The sequence below is a fragment of the Puntigrus tetrazona genome, chromosome 11, assembly GCF_018831695.1.
Source record: "Puntigrus tetrazona isolate hp1 chromosome 11, ASM1883169v1, whole genome shotgun sequence".
Classification (NCBI taxonomy): domain Eukaryota; kingdom Metazoa; phylum Chordata; class Actinopteri; order Cypriniformes; family Cyprinidae; genus Puntigrus; species Puntigrus tetrazona.
In genome coordinates, this window is record NC_056709.1 from 19,985,160 (window position 1) to 20,001,757 (window position 16,598).

At 36.6% G+C, this 16,598-nt stretch overlaps 1 protein-coding gene across 1 annotated transcript in view; it reads left to right on the top strand.

Annotated features, from left to right (window-relative positions):
• Window positions 1-16,598, top strand: part of lrrn2 (leucine rich repeat neuronal 2) — a 48,735-nt gene that overhangs the window by 21,348 nt on the left and 10,789 nt on the right. The window lies entirely within an intron of this gene.

The following is a 16,598-nucleotide window of genomic DNA, read 5'->3' on the forward strand; positions in this document are numbered from 1 at the left end:
TCGCCCTCTCTCTCTCATCTTCGCAAGCTTTTCTCAACTTCAGGCCATCCCTTTCCCTTTCCTCATTTGTCTGTTTCTGAGTCTTATAAACAACATGTCTTGATACAGGGCATCAAGGGTCACACTGGGCCACTTTGTCATATATAATGTGACATGTTGACCTTAAAGGGATAGTTCTCCCCAAAATAAATTGGGGATCCGGGCTGTTAAGCTCAAAACAGCACAATAAAATTACAAAACTGCACCAAACAAGGGGTCCATATGACTTGTGCTGTACGTCTTCTGAATCCATGCTATTGTGGCTAACAGGTTGATATTTATATCATTATACTTTAAATATCTCTTTTTGGATCTGCATCGTTTCCAATATATAAGAAAGATATCTATAAAAATCCCAAAATTCTAACCTTCCATTGAAGTTAAACAATTGAAAATTAAATGTTTTTCTCCAAATACATGTTGGCACAATTATTGGCACCCCTAAAATTGTAAATTTAAATAAAGTATCTGAATTAAATGAAGTATATTACAATTTATATTCACAAAATTGAGCACTCCGGGGTGATTATGAACATAAACTTATCCAGGCCTGGCTTCCAGTTTCACAAAAATATAAACAGGCCAAATCCATTAATTTGGGGAAGCCCAAATTCCTTTAATTGTAGAAGTGGCTTTAAGAAGAGCTAGAGCAGTGAAAATTCTAATTTCCACCAATAATTAAGAATTTCCAATCAACATAAAATGTTATGAAACTGCCTGGAAAAGGAAGTGTATCTATATCGTTCTAATGCATGGTGAGAAAGTGAGCTTGAGTGGCTGAAGACTTTACAAGGACCACAGCTGGAGAATTTCAGAAAATAGTTGAGTCTTGGTGGCAGAAAACCTTTAAAAAATGTCAAACAGTCTCTACATCAACACATGTTGTTTGGGAGGTTTTCAAGAAAAATTCTCCTAGCTCATTCAAAAACAAACTTATTAAGCATATTCAGTTATCAGACAGAACTGGAACTTCAAATGCAACTGGCTTTTATGGTCAGATGAAATTTGTTTTTTAGCAGCAAATACTCAAGATGGGTTTGGTGAACACATGCAGGGATAAAAAAGTACCCCATGTGTATAATGAAATATACTGCTGTATTTTTTTATGTTGTGGGCCTATATTTCTGCTTGAGCTCCTGGACATCTTGTTTAGACACACGACATCATGGATTCTATCAAAAATCGAAAACTGACTTACTCTGTTAAAAAACTTATAATGGACCTTGTTTGGATCTTCCAATGGGACAATGATCCAAAACAAACATCAAATTCAACAAAATGAGTCACTGAGAACAAAACGAAGCTTTTGGGTGCCAATAATTGTGGCCAAATATGAACTAGAGAAAGCATTTGTTTTTCACAGTGAGATTTTCCCCCAACTTTCAATTGTTTTACTTCAATGATAGATTAGAATTTTGTGATTTTTTTCAATGAAAGATAAAAGATTCATTTTCACAGCCACCTTTGCTTATACTTATGATTGAATTCATGATTGACATTTTATTGTGACATTTATATGTGAATATCAACTTCATTTCTTGCAGGTGTGATATAATTCAAAATGCAACCTCACGTTTCACATGTGACCCCAGACCATAATTGTATCATAATTGTAATTTCTTTCATAAATAAAATTCTGAATAATCTGAAACATGAATAAATAAGCTCTGAATATCTGGATTCTGAGGGAGCAAAAAAATCCAATTACTGAGAAAATCACCTTTACATTTGAAGTGAAGTTCTTAGTAATGCAAATTACTAATAAAAAATTAGGTTTTAATATATTTACAGTAGGAAAATTACAAAATATCTTCATGGAACATGATCTTTACTTAATATCCTAATGAGTTTTGGCATAAAAGAAACATCAGTCATTTTGGCCCATGCAATGTATTTTGGCTATTACTACAAATATACCCCAGGGACTTAAGGCTGTTTTTTTATTCCAGGGTCACATATTTCCCAATACTTTACATCTCACAAACTCGACTTTATTTCTTGCAATTGCCACATTATAATTCACAAAGCAACCTTATGTTTCATATTTCGAAATCTTGCAAAGCGACTTTATATCTCAGAAATGCAACTTATTTCACATTTCCCAGTTTTCACTTTTTATCTTGTGCTGTGACTGTATTTCACAAACACAACTTTATTTCTTACTATATAACTCAAAATGTGACTTTATATTTGACAGCTGCCAATGCATATCTCACAGTGTGACCATTTCTCTTATTAACAAGCTTTAATGAAAAGGTGTAAGACCTATAAAGGAAAAGAGACTTAATTTTGAGCACGTTCCTCACAAAAATTGACCGTATGGATTCAGAAGGCTTTGAATGTGAAGCACAAGCTGTATGTCCACGGGCATTTGTAAAAGCGTAGTGGGTATATAGTAAGGCATAGCGTGAAAAGTAAACCGAGAATGCAAAGCTCATTAATTTCCTGATCACCACACGAGCAGACATGTATGCGCACAGAGGATTCGTGTCTACACAGAGCTGTAAACACACCTCAGAAAGCCCCACTGGGTGATAGCGATGGCTTCGTGCCATCTCTTTCTGCTTGCCCCACCCTCCATCTCTATCTCCTCACTTCACCTCTCCTTCACCTTGAGGGATGAAATCTCTCTAAGCCCTGCATTGGATTTTCTGGTTGATGCAAATTGAATTTTGGCCCAGTTAGGCCGACGGGGCAGCACTTACAGCCAGCAGTACTTCTCTTAACAGCGAGAGTGATCTTGTGGCCTTGGCAATGGCACAGACAGGAAATGACACCTTTGCTAATTCATCTCCTCTGCTACTCCTGGGGCAGTCAAAGCCATTGAGCATCTGTCTGCAAATGAATGGAGAAATATTGGAACAAGTTTAATTGATAAATGTTACAGCATTTGTGCCGTAACTAAATACCAAATTAAAGGCATAGTTCACCCCGAAATTAAATAAATTCTTTCATCATGTACTCAAGCTTCTTCTTTATTGTCCAGAAAAACAAATACAATATTTAACATGCAAATTTTTTTTCTAAATAAGAACATTCATGCCTGTTTAGCGCCACACGTACACATTCATACGTTAGAAATAAATGTCTCAGTTCTGCTTAGTTGACTGTTCTATCGCTTTAGTTTCACATATAAAGAGGGTGTGTTTATTCAGCAGCTAATGGGTGCTATAAATCATTTCATTGATGAAATGCAATTACCACGTACGTCCAAAGCTATTTAAAAGCCCCAAATGGAAGTAAATGCATGATTTCTTGCGGCTGTGACAAGCAGTCTCAAGAGTCAGTGTTTAGAGCATAGCTGAAGATGAATGGTATTGATGCTATGATTTATTGCAAAGCAATTTCGGCCCACAATGTACCTGCCAGCGTGTCTTTAGGCCGAGTCATCACTATTTCAGAGGGGATACTGTGCATCACTTCAGTACCAAGCAAGAAGGTATATACTGTGAAGGGAAGAACATGAATTCATAATTGCCCCTGAAATCTACCGAATCACCTAACAGCCAGCAGCAACAAAAATGCAACAGAACTGTCAGAGAGAACTCGCAATTATGCTGGCATCAGCAGATTTTTGGAGACACAAAAAAAACGATCAAAATGAAAGCTGCATGTCAGGCAAGGGCCAGGAAATAATTTACTGTCTGTGAAGCAGAAAAGTGCACCTCTTTTTCAACCTCGGAGTGCCTGTTTTAGTTTTGATGATGATTTTCCAACTTCTTCTGACTGTTAGAATTAAACACACTGTGCCTTTAAGAAACAACCCCTTTATATTTGAAAACTGAAACTGCACTTTTACTTAGACATGGGCTTGTCAAGTCCAGTATAGCTTTAAACACTTCATTCAACACTCCGACACCATAGTGTTCATTTTGTCAGCCGTTTTTTAATTTAGTCTAGCTCTGGTGTTAAATGTACTTTTTGGTTATCACATTTAGTCAGCCTTGTCCTGTATTTTGTCAAGTCTCAGTTCAATGTCAGAGCATTTTAATCTAGATTTAGTTAATGAAAACTTTGTTTGGTTCCCAGATTGCAGTAAATAGTGTGACAACAATGAGCCTTTAATCAAATGTATGCACTTGATAAGTACAATAAAAGCATCATGAACTGACAAAGCATCTTTAAAGCTTAGATCCATTCGCATTTAGGGTGCTCAATTAAACAACGCTTGACACAAAGGGACACAAAAAAATGCATTTTCAAAGAACAGAATAATGTTTCAGGCCTTTTATCAGCCATTATCATATACACTTAAGTATGCCAGAGCAGATGAAAGCTCATTAGCAACATACGTAATTAAAGCGCTCGGTTATAGACGTCAACTACCCCAAGGCTAGCATAGGCTTTTGTCACCTTTAGCTGCCAGTAGCTGAAGTTACTTAGTGCAGGCGCCGTGAAATACCACACAGCATCACAAGCTATCTAATGCATAATGAAAACCAACCAAGGGGGTAAATCAAATAAATATAAGCGAGAAAAAACTAAGTGGTTTTACTCACAAGTGACACTTATAGTTACCACGAGCCTGCTATTGTTAGCATACTGCGGGATCCACTGCAGAATACATTAAAAAGACAAAATGCAGCTCCTATTTCCTTGTACTTGATCTGCCTATAATTCACCACGCTCTGTGTTACTTCGAACTGTCCTATTGAGCGAGGTGCATTGTTGCCGTTCTACACACAAACACGCTGTTAAAGGGCTGAGAGAAAAGTAAATGGAAGCCAGTCCCACACTCTGGTATTATTATTGATTTTTCAAACAATCTGTGAACAGATCGACCCCCATGGGTTGACATTGCTTTTATGTGCTAACTCTAATTAACATTATAGCACATAGGCTGCTATGCGAAGAGCCCTGGATTAAAAGAGCAGCTTCAGCAAGCTAACTTAATTCATCCTTGGCTGGGGCAAAGGGTTGTCAGATCTTCTGGTCTGTCTCTGACCCTCAGGCTTTTACCAGGGGGTTCGGACCACTATCTGTCAGGCTTCTCAATCGATGACCCATTTGCAGATCACTCTGCAATGAGCTAAGCAAAGGTTATTTACTGGAGAGCTCCAAGAGCCAATCTAATTAACAAAGGCACATCTTCACTAAACGCAACAGCCAAAAGCATTAACATTTAAAAACATTTGCCATGTTGAATCTTTTCCTCTCTAACAAATACAGTATCGACAGTCAAAAAAAAAAAAAAAAAAGAAGAAAAAATGCATGGCTAAATCACTATTTCATATTGAGACGGCAAATGGCCAAATTCCAAAAACAATCAAACAACATTTCGGCATTTTTAATGAGATATTTTAAATATTTGAATAAAACAAAGCATTTTATTAAAAATCACAAACATGAACAATTCAGAGTAAAAAAACACACACACACACACACACACACACACATATACATATATGACATTATTTCACTTTGTTTTAGTTATTTTAGTACATCATGTTAAGCTAAATAATAATTGGAATATTAATATTACATATTAGATGGCTAATTCGTATTTCCTGGCTTAACCTACTGTATTTGCCACCTCCTAAACTCTGTATGAATTAGTCACAAGATATTGTTGTTTTTTTAAACAACAGAAATGCTTGGACACTCTGCAGAGTGGATAGTTTGTAATAAGTACTTGAATGAGCAGCATTCTTCTGTTATGGCCAATGATCGTATAACATCTGCTTGACGACTGACAGTATGGCTTCTCGTCTCAAATGTGATTCTTGGGTCTAGCATCTTGTCTATCTTCCCCTTAAGGCAGCCCAGAGAGAATTGAGCCTTTAAGCATTACTAAAGTAGGCTGATAGATGGCTTTGTTTCAATTATCTTAGGTGATGGGATAACACACACCCTTGGTCTCGGAGGAGGCATAGAAACAGAGACTGCCAGGAGGGCAGCAAGCAAACACAGACAGGGACTGATGAAGAGATTTTCCCAGGGCATAAGGAGGATTCGGCTTCAGTACACAGCGATTTTAGATTTTTAAGCGAGAAAAACTCTGCTTTAGCCAACAGAAACAAAGCGAATGAATCAATAATAGACAACAACATAAGGTGGGGTCTAGATTGTCATTGTAATGTTCTGAAGATGCATGGAAAAAATAAGCGATAAATGAGTGCAAATTTTCAATCGCACAATAGCTCTTTTTGTGATGCTGTCGCAGTTCTCTGAGATTCTATCCCCCGTTGTAAATGAAAGCTGTCTCCTCTGAAACTAATTAAAAGTTTATTAGTGATAGCGCGTGTCTGCTGTGCGTCAATGCCTGGAGGTGAGAGAGGACCATATTGCATGCTGGGATTATTGCCACATCACTCCGTAGCCTACTCCAAATGGGCACTGAAAAGAAAAGGGCGTCATTTACTGCAGGGAAAGTACAGAGGGTAAGGAAGGGGTCACCAGCCTCCAAGGGCTTGTAACACGTCATCTGAACACGGGGTATTCTACAGGCCCACATATGCTGCTTTAATGAGCCTCAAAATGTTACGTCCTACCATGCAGTATCTTAGCATAATTTCGATTATGGTATTTATAAACAATTAAATGAGCTTTTAGAATTGAAATGTACTTTTTTTTATTTTCAGTTTTCTTTTTGATTTTATGCGCTTTTCACACTGTTAACTTCAGTTTTACTTTAAGTAAAATGTATATTTATTTCAGTTAGTTGCCAAAGCCACAATTCTACCTTTTACATTCGTGGAATTTTAGAATGAACATACATTTAGGAAATTAATGTACATTTACTTTTTTCCACAAAAAATAACAATCAGATGCTAAACACAAACTTACAATCAGATGCTAAACAGTTAATATGCAAATCTATTATGCATATTTATGTGACTGAAATGTATGGAACCTATTGTTAAGCCTGTCATGTATGAAAGTATGGCTGTCTTTAAATCAAGCCAGATGTGGAAAATTAACACTGTATATTAAATGGAACATGACATATAATGAAGAAATATTCCTCATGGGACAAGGCACATTAAAACGGTATATTCTAGAATACATAAGCTGCAAGAAAACAACTGCATTGACTCGCTTAAGCAGATAGATAAAATATGAATAATCATCCACAAAATTCAGAAGCATGGACTTTTAAAGCTTCATTTAAAGAATTTCTCTCACAATTACACTGATTGTGAGATATCTGAGATGGCTCTTGTGACACATTGGGTATTATGATAGTCATTAAAGTTTATTCAATTCAATGCATTTATTATTAGATCAACGCACCACACTTACATTTGCTGGCAGAATGACATACTGAATAAAAAAACCTAATCCCAGAAGCCATTAGAAAGCGTTGAGGACTCTTACAGCTCTTGAGAACATGTTTCAGTCATGGACTGTGATATTCAGAATGAGCCAAGCGTCTCATGTGTCCTCATCCAAAGTGGTCTTCTCCAAGCCAGTTTTGCCTTGTACCCACATTGTGTTTCCACACACACTGCCAGGGATATCACAGCCACTGGCATGTATGCACAGGCTGTCCATAGCTGGCCAGAAAAAAAAAAAAAAAAAAAAACACAAAGCAAATATGATACAAGCTTAAGAGTTTGAAATGTGGACTGCTGTTTTTTAAAGGGCAGGTGAAATATATTAGGTGGCTTTCAGTCTGTTGTAAAAACAAGACAGATGCACATAAACTCTCACACGCATCCTGAAGGGTTTGAAAGATGGCGTAGGTCAGTAAATGGCTGACTGGGGTTCATTGCACAGCAGCGGAGGAGTTTGAGTTCTCCTTGGCCTGCAGGAGGTTTTAGTTAATCAAACTTAAACCCCTGCACCGAGACCATTGGTTTTGCTGGGCTGAGACTGAACTCCGTAAGGAGCTTTAGTGTATCCATCAGCACAATGGAAAAAACGGGTCATCCATCAGTGTCAGCCTCGATCGATGGCCGTGGCTTCTGGAAGCACCATCTGATTTTATTACGAAAATGAAAATAAATACGGAAACAAAGAGCGCAAAGTGGGCTTGTGAAGTTGTGGATGAAAGGATATAAGCTTCACTGCATATATATATATATATATATATATATATAAGCTAGCTCGTAGGTGGTGATGAAGTTGAGACCTCACAGCAATAAATCCGTCAAGCTAAACGACTGCCAAAAAGAAACATGGAGGCGAAAACAAAGAAGGGTGAAGCACTCTTAAAATGAGGCAATCTACAATGCTGCTACGCTTGGAAAAAGGAAAAAAATAAATACTTACCCAGCAACAAAAAAAAAAAACAAAAAACAATCGATCAGTCTCGTTCATTGCTGACCCTCACAGAAAAAAAAGCTCCAGCAGGTTATTATTATTCTGCATATTTGATGCATGTTTTGCCTCTGGTGCAGTGACATTGTGTAGCCTAGATTTAGAGATTGAATAACGTCAGATTGGAGGGCAGAGGTCAGAGCACACAGCGAATCAGTTGTAAAGCAATGCAGTAGCAGTGAATCAAGAAAAGCAAAAAATGCTGAATTTTAATATAAAACTGTCAAATGTTCTGTGTGTATGTTTGAGAAATGTGGGACATGTGCTGGAATGACCCGGCAAGCACAAAAATGTTTTTTGTTTTATTTATTTCATAGTATTTCACAATGTTGCGCTTTGGTTGCAGTAAGGTTGCTAAAGGATGTAAACAAAACATGACATCCTGTTTACCTAAAATGAAGTAACAAACTTCAACTGTGTGAAAAGTTACATTTCAGAAAGTATTACAAATATCTCACAACAAGGGTTAAACATTTCACTATTTCTGAGACTGAAAGTGACTATTGAAACTTTTACACAAGGCAAAGTTTTCACTGGTGTAACTAAAATAAAATAATAGCACCAAGCACCAAAGTCTTTACATTTGAGTGTATAAACAAGTTTCAGAATTTAAGAAAAAAAGATTGAATAAATGCAGCAGTGGTGAGCAAGAAAAACTTATTTTAAAATAATCTTTCACTTTCTAATACTAATATTGTTTTAAATGATTTCCATAATACTTAAGCTGTTTGAAAAATACCAAGTTGTACTTGGCAAAGAGGTATATTATATATTGCAAAAGTACCACTCCATAAAAACATTCCTGCACTGTTATGATTTTTTTTGATAAATTGTCTTTAATATAAAAACCTTATTATAATAAGGACATTGAATGAAATGTACGGAGTTTGCCTGCCGGGTGCTTCCTCTACAATGACTAGCAGTCCTCGGAAAGCTGTGTTTAAACTCACAGCAGGCTCGTGTTAGTACGGCAGGTGGTGGTGTGCACATTTCCAGGATGTACACACAGCTCATTTAAAGCACCAAAGGAGAGCATTTCTGTTTCGTTTTCCTGGGTGTGACAGCAGCAGTAGGGAAGGGATTGTAGGTAAAGAGGAAGAGAGTCCCACCAGCATGAACTAAAGATAATCCATACCCCTCCTCTCTGTTCTGACCTCTCCGAAGCTGATAGGAATATGAGGATGTGTGGCAGAGCCCTGGTGCCTGTGGACCCACGCTTGCTCCTGGAGATGGATGACTCCTCCTGTGCAGCACACGGTCACATACACACGTACCGTACACAGGATAGGTGAAGTAAACAAACAAAAATACAACAAACAGGCTTTTTAAAAAATGTACAGCGAATTAAAAGTCTGCCATCTTTTACTAAACCTGGAATGACCTTATTTCTTATTTGAATTATATCCTTGCCATGAGGAATATCCATCATCCGTTCGCCGCTTGTCAAACTGGGAGTAAATGATGACAAATTCTAATTTTGAGGTGAAGTATCCCTTTAAGCAATTACCTTCCAAGATCAATGTTTTCCTTCTCCTTGCCCTAGTTTTCACAGATAAAAAGGGCAGATTGCAGGCAAACATGTCTCGGATGATAGTCTGATTGAGTTCCCTTTAAGCTAAGCCTAGGCAGGAAGAGGATGAAAGATGTGGCGACTGGGGCAGACAGAGGCAGAGATAGCAGTGAAGGCCTCCCAGGAGCGGACAATGACATTGATGCTTAAAGCTAAGTGCTAATGAAGATGAATGTAAGGACCACAGGCAAGCCTCTGTCAATATTATTGAGGGCGGTATGACAGAAGGTCACTGTGAGCATGAGTCATCCACCCACCAGCAGGGGACCAGTACGGAAGACTTAACCAACATAGCCAGTTTCAGAGGACGCTTGAGGTAGCACGAGGATATCCTCTCTTTCTGAACAATCTGCAAAGAGCCCAGGCTGATCCCTTTGAAGCAATTAAAGTCTCATTCGGTCAGGTTTGTTTTGGCTTTGCCCTGGGAAAAACAAAAAGAGAGAGAAATTATGAAGATTTTTACTGTTTGAACCATAATAGTAAGTGAAAGTGAAATCACTGAAGCTTACATGATGTGTATTAGTGGAGTGTGTGAGAACAAAAAGTTTTTTTATTTTTTATTATTAATTAAATTGATTAATAAAATGATCAAAAGTGCCAGTGATTTTTTTTTAATGGAAAGATTTGTATTTATTTTTAAATCAATTCTTTCATAAATTTATTAAAGTCTTTTTTATTTTATTTATTTTTTTATTTAATTTATTAAAGTCTTTTACTATTCTTTGGAGAGTCTGGAGAAAAAAAAAAATATATATATATAAATTTTTTAAGCGTTGTATAATCTGTTTAATATAACAGGTTTTATATGCTTAAAAAAAACAAGACATCATCTAAATCATCATATGCTTATAATTCTATAAAATAAAATTTGTATCAAAATTAAAATATAAACCAAAAAATGTATCACAGTTTCTACAAAAACATTTAGCAGCAATATTCTGTCTTGCTACTAATCAGTGGATGCTTATTATAAATAGGGACGTTTTTTTCCAAAAATGTATGGAATGGAAAACTAAAGAAAAAAATAACTGCAGACATAATGAACTTTTTTTTTTTATTTGAGCCAGTACACCCACTAAATGGTGACTGAACACTGTTCTGGTTCACTCCAGTTTAATTTAACCCCTGATTTATCCTTACACACACATTTCATTTTCTTTGGCATATCCATTTATCTCTCAATGACACCACAGACAGACAGAATGAAATGAGATCAGAGTCATGAACACATTTTTAGAAATACACATTGCATCAGTTGGTCGCCATTCACATTTGATAAGAGTTACTGTAATCAACATTAATAAATAAATTACCAAGAAGTACAAAAATGCTGATCGAGAATGTGCATGTAGTATTCATATTCAGGAATCACTGCAGGGCTTTCCTGAAATATAAAAGATGAAGTACAAAAGATGTATAAAGAGCTGATGTTTACTCCATGTGTGAAAGACTTTCCCATTAATGAAAAACCTCAGGCCAAAGTTCTTTTGTAACGGAAATAAATACTTAGCATTATATCTTTGAACTAGAACGAGATGAGAAGAGTTATAACCCATGTTTCATCAACCTGAAAATTACAGGAAAATGTTCAGTATAACATTTTTACTTTTCATATAAGCGACAGCACTTTTAATCTAAAATCTTTTGGTTCTAAAACAGTGACAGGGGGTGAAAAGTGTTTGATAAGCCCTATTCTTATTCTGCATCTCCATCCAAGATTTCGGCCCCTTTTATGCTTGGGTAGCAGTGGTTCCTCTGATGAAATATGGCAGTTTAAGTTGTCAGTTCTCTGTCATCACACATTGTTAGGTATGAAGTACAGCATAAAATCTGCCCCTCACAACATCTAAATGTTTCAGCAAGGTAGACAACTACATGTGGATAGAGCTACTATATTGTGTGGTTACTCCTTAATTGGTTTACTGTTTAACATAAAATCAACATAAAGAAAATATTCATTAAATTGGTCATTAAATTGCAAAATATGTAATCAATAATTAAATGTAATGTTACAACATATATATATATATATATATATATATATATATATATATATATACACATATATACATATATATATATATATATATATATATATATATATATATATATATATATATATATATATATATATATATGTAATCAAATTTTTATTTTGGATGTTACAACATTTTTATTTCTAAATAATGCTACTTTTTCATAAAAGACTCCCAGCAACACTTTGAAATCTGTGATTTTTTTAATGGGAACTTAATCAGCCTCCAATTCATATATGCTCATGCTCAAGTTTTTAATGCTGTAAATAATGGACAGAACTGTCTTATAATAACTATAATAACATGTTTATCTGCAAGTTAGAGAAATGTTAAGAAAAAAAATATCAATATCTATAAATATGCTTATTAAAAAAACAAAAAAAACAAAACAACATCAGCATGTTTTCAAATGTTTTGCAGTATTTTTTTAGTCGGCTGTGTGAAGGAGCAAACCTGTTATGCAGAGCTCCTTCAACTTTCACACTGACCTTGTGAAACACGGAGGCAGATCTCCATGGCAACTCTGCAGCGAGCACTGCAATAGCTCCTTCCAAGAAATAAATGACGGTGGCTCTGCAGAGGGTAACAACGGAATGAGAGAGACACACACATACAGAAAAATATTAACTTTTTTAGTAGTAAAAAAAAAAAAAACCAAAAACATAAGAAGCATTTAAACACAATACACAAACGGCTCGTGTAGTTTATGCATTCTTTCACTCAGTAAAGGGTGAGCAGCTTCTTGTCCCACTCTGAAAAAAGCTGCTATCAAGTCGCTGCCGCAGCACTCATCTAATTATTACAAAGGTCAATATTCCTCAGGAAGGTGAATGAGAATATACGACACTCTCCTGAGATGCAGGCGGGGGATGCTGCGGTAAGGATGAAATAATTCTTGTTCATATGCTAGTTTGCATCTATCTGGCATATAAAAACTGCTTCTTCAAGAGCAATGTGATGGACATATGTGTATTCATATCATGTCAAATACAGGTAATACGCAGCACTGTCAATTGGTTTTATTTGATGGAAAGTGTGACTGTCAGACACTTATAATATCTATTTAACCTGTCGCATATGGATTTTTTTTCGCATTAAATGTGCTAACATTTACATCTCCTTGATTTGGAGAATGATACATGAGCAAAGCAGTATAATCTGTGAAATTATTTATTATTTAAAGCTTTTAAGGAAGAAATTTTTAATTCACTTTGTAAATCATGTACCGTCAGGTGCATTGTAAATACACAAAGCGGCTTATGAAACACTATTAGGGGTTGTTCACACAGGACGAGCTCTTGCGTAAAAAAACAGCTGAAACTGAACAAATGCATCATTGTCAAAGACGTCCATGTAGCATTAGAAAATAGCCCACTCGACAAAAGCAGGTGGGCTTGGGAGCCTCATCCCAAGTTGTGGGTCTTATCAAAAAAAAAGAAAAAAGTGAGGACCCTTTCAAGCTGTGAAGTTCCTTTGAAGTCATGATAATAGAAGAGTGCTCACCCTTCCATTCCCTGGAGGAATTGCCCAAAGCCTTGGTAAGGCAGACTCACACCGATGAAGGCAAAGATAACAAGATGAAAATCCCCAATCAGATTCCATCTGTGGCAATGGTGGATTAGCCTGGCTTTGAGACCACAACACCAAGTCGCTGTTTACGAGGCAGCAGCCAGCGTTGGACAGCCTTGGGTAAATGCAACGCTGGCACGCTCAAGGGCCCTTCTTCATGTTTCGTATCAGCCTCTTCTGAGAAGAAAGAGGAATATTCAATTAACTTGTGCGGTTGCAGCTTCAGGTGTTGTTCCCCTTGTTATTATTCAAACGCTTTCTTCTTTGTCTCAAGGGTTAGTGAAACCAGGTGTGGATCCCACTTTTTGGCATAAACCAAGCTAGCGTATGCATAAGTTATGTGTGTGTGTGTGTGCATGCACGTACCTAGAAAACAAACAACTCTTGCAATGACTGGGACAAATAAGGATTACTTGCAACCAAACAAACACAAACAGATGGTCAAAAAGCAGTAGGTTCGGGTAATATTGAAAATCCGGTCACTTTTGAACAGGACAATCTAATACAGAGAAAGCAACTGGAGCAGGTTTCTTTTTTTCAGTGTTTCCTAAAATGCACGGCGATATGGTGCTGGAACGTATTATTTTTTAATGCTGTGTGGTTGTTATGGTTGTTATTAGTCGAGAAAAGTAACAGCAGCAATATGTTCTATCAAGCACACAGCTGTCAGACTCCAATCTATCTTCCAGACAGACATGAGCATTTATCCAGTTCTAGGTATAAGAATGCATATATCTTCCGCTTTTCAGGTCTATTAAAATGGTAAAAAAAAAAAATCATAAAAGAGATTTATAAATAACATAACATTCATGAGTTAAGACCATGATGTAATTTTGTGTCATAAAAGGCAAGTCTGTGCCCTTAAATCTTTTTAAAATGAGATGCTGATAGACTTCAGGTAAAGTGAGGGCCACCGGAAGCTAGAGGGGTCAAATTAAAGTTTTGAAAAGCAGAGAGACACAGTATGTGTGGCAACAGAGTCGGGTTGTGCTGTCGGAGCTTGATATTGGAGCTGGCAAGGTCAGTGCAGGTGATAGCAGAGGGAGACAGACAGTTAAGGCCTTTCACTGAATCACAATGTTAGACACACACACACACACACACACACACACACACACACACACACACACTTACAGAAAAACACACAAGACAACAAAATACTATTTTAAAGTTATCTTCTATATAAAACGTGCTGTATAAGGATATAAGGATAACAGTGGCTATTGCTGCAACATAAAACATTGTAATTGATATTCAGTGGCCTAAAAATGTATTTTGGACATTTAAACTACACTTTTGAAGTGTATAAAAACATCGCATTGCACTCACAATAAAATACAATACAAAAGCAATAAATTAGAAATATTTTTATACAATATATAGATACATTAAATTATTTTAGCAAAATGAATAATAAAATAAAAAATGATCAAGCAGGTTTTGAGAAAAGCATTATTTGTTTGCAGATGCCACTTGGTTTCTTCTATCTAATACGCAGGTTTATAGTGACCAAAGGTATGCGAACACATCTGAGGGTCATGAATTTGTGGTGAAACATTGCTTTTGAATTTTTTCAAATTTTGTCAAACTTTCGGGTCCATTCAGCACATGAGATCACAATCGACTCTTCTTAGTGTGTTCTGTATTCAATCTATAGATTCTACACTGATTCAGATATTCCCTTTTATTTCATAAGCTATTATACACTATTTTTTGTTCCAAAGATAATGGTAATACAAGAGTATGGATTACACGATGGACTATAATGAGTCAAAAGCAAAGGAATTAAATAAATAATGCAGGTGTGAACTTATTGCTTTGGCACAGAATAAACAAACATAAATACTGTTCAACCCAAAACAGCCGTTAATGCAATGTGCAAACCCACCTTTGAGGACCAGGCAATCATTTCCAGGTGTGTGTAACCACAAAGAATTATTCATAGAGCCTAGCAAATCGGCCTTACTGCTAGAGTGCAAACAGACCTCTTTTTCTTTTCCACTCACCCTTAAGCTCTGAAATGAGTCGTTGAAGGAGAGGACAGGAGGAGCTTTGGCACAGAGATCCAGGCATCAGCATGCAGCCAGAGGTGGCTCGTACATTCCCTGATCAGCGTTCATGCCATGAATGAACATCAGGCCCGTAAGGAAACTGACAGCGGCAAATTCAGTTAATCCCCACAATCTGCAAAGCAAATCAAGAACATTAATTGTGATTACATCGAAACAAAGCACTGTTTTATTTTGGGTTGAAAATAACCTGACAGGAAAAAAAGCTTTTGTAGGGATGCATGTGTCAGGGCAGTGACAGGATTGTATGTTTCATGGGCCAAATCACTTCAAAATATGTCTTTTAGCATGTGTTGCCATTATATTCTTTGTTGTCAAGATAGCAATTTGCACAATCCATTGTTAAGGTCAACAAAAGATGATTATTACGAACAGAAAGCTTTCGGAGTTACACAGAAGCATGTGTCAGATCAGTTCTCATTTGTGCATTAGACTTTTTAATTAATCAAAAACATGCAGCTACACCTACAAACAAACAAAGTAATTTTCTGAACCAGTCCTTTCAATAAATCACTGAGTAGTTAACATTGGAATAATTCAGACATATCCTTAAAGGAATCAACTCAATTTCAGAGAAGCAGTTATGATGTTTATATATAAGCAAAATAGACATTGTAACTAAAAAAAATGCCCAAATGAGAGTAAATCAATAAGCTTGCGGCAACAAATTGAACTGAAACAGGAAAACTAATCAATACGTAGCCCTAATGGCAGTTAAGTGAAGGAAAATAGTACCTGTAAGATGGGACCACTTGCATGGCACCACAACAGCTGTTTTCTTTAGGAGAGAAATGAAGGTGCTCATCATTGGCCTCCTGCACTGATTTTGATTTTCATTGTGTGTTTTTTCTGGCCAAAGTGAGAGCAAAATTCAGTCAGAAAAAAGATTAGTCGGAGAACTTCAGCAAATGCATAATTCAGTATGCACAAGCGAGCAGCCCACATGCAAACGTCTCCATTCACCTCACAGTAGGGGCACTCAAGACACCCTCACAACTCATTATGACACAGACAGAGAGACGACGGTACGCAGCACGTCTCAGGGCCAGCTGG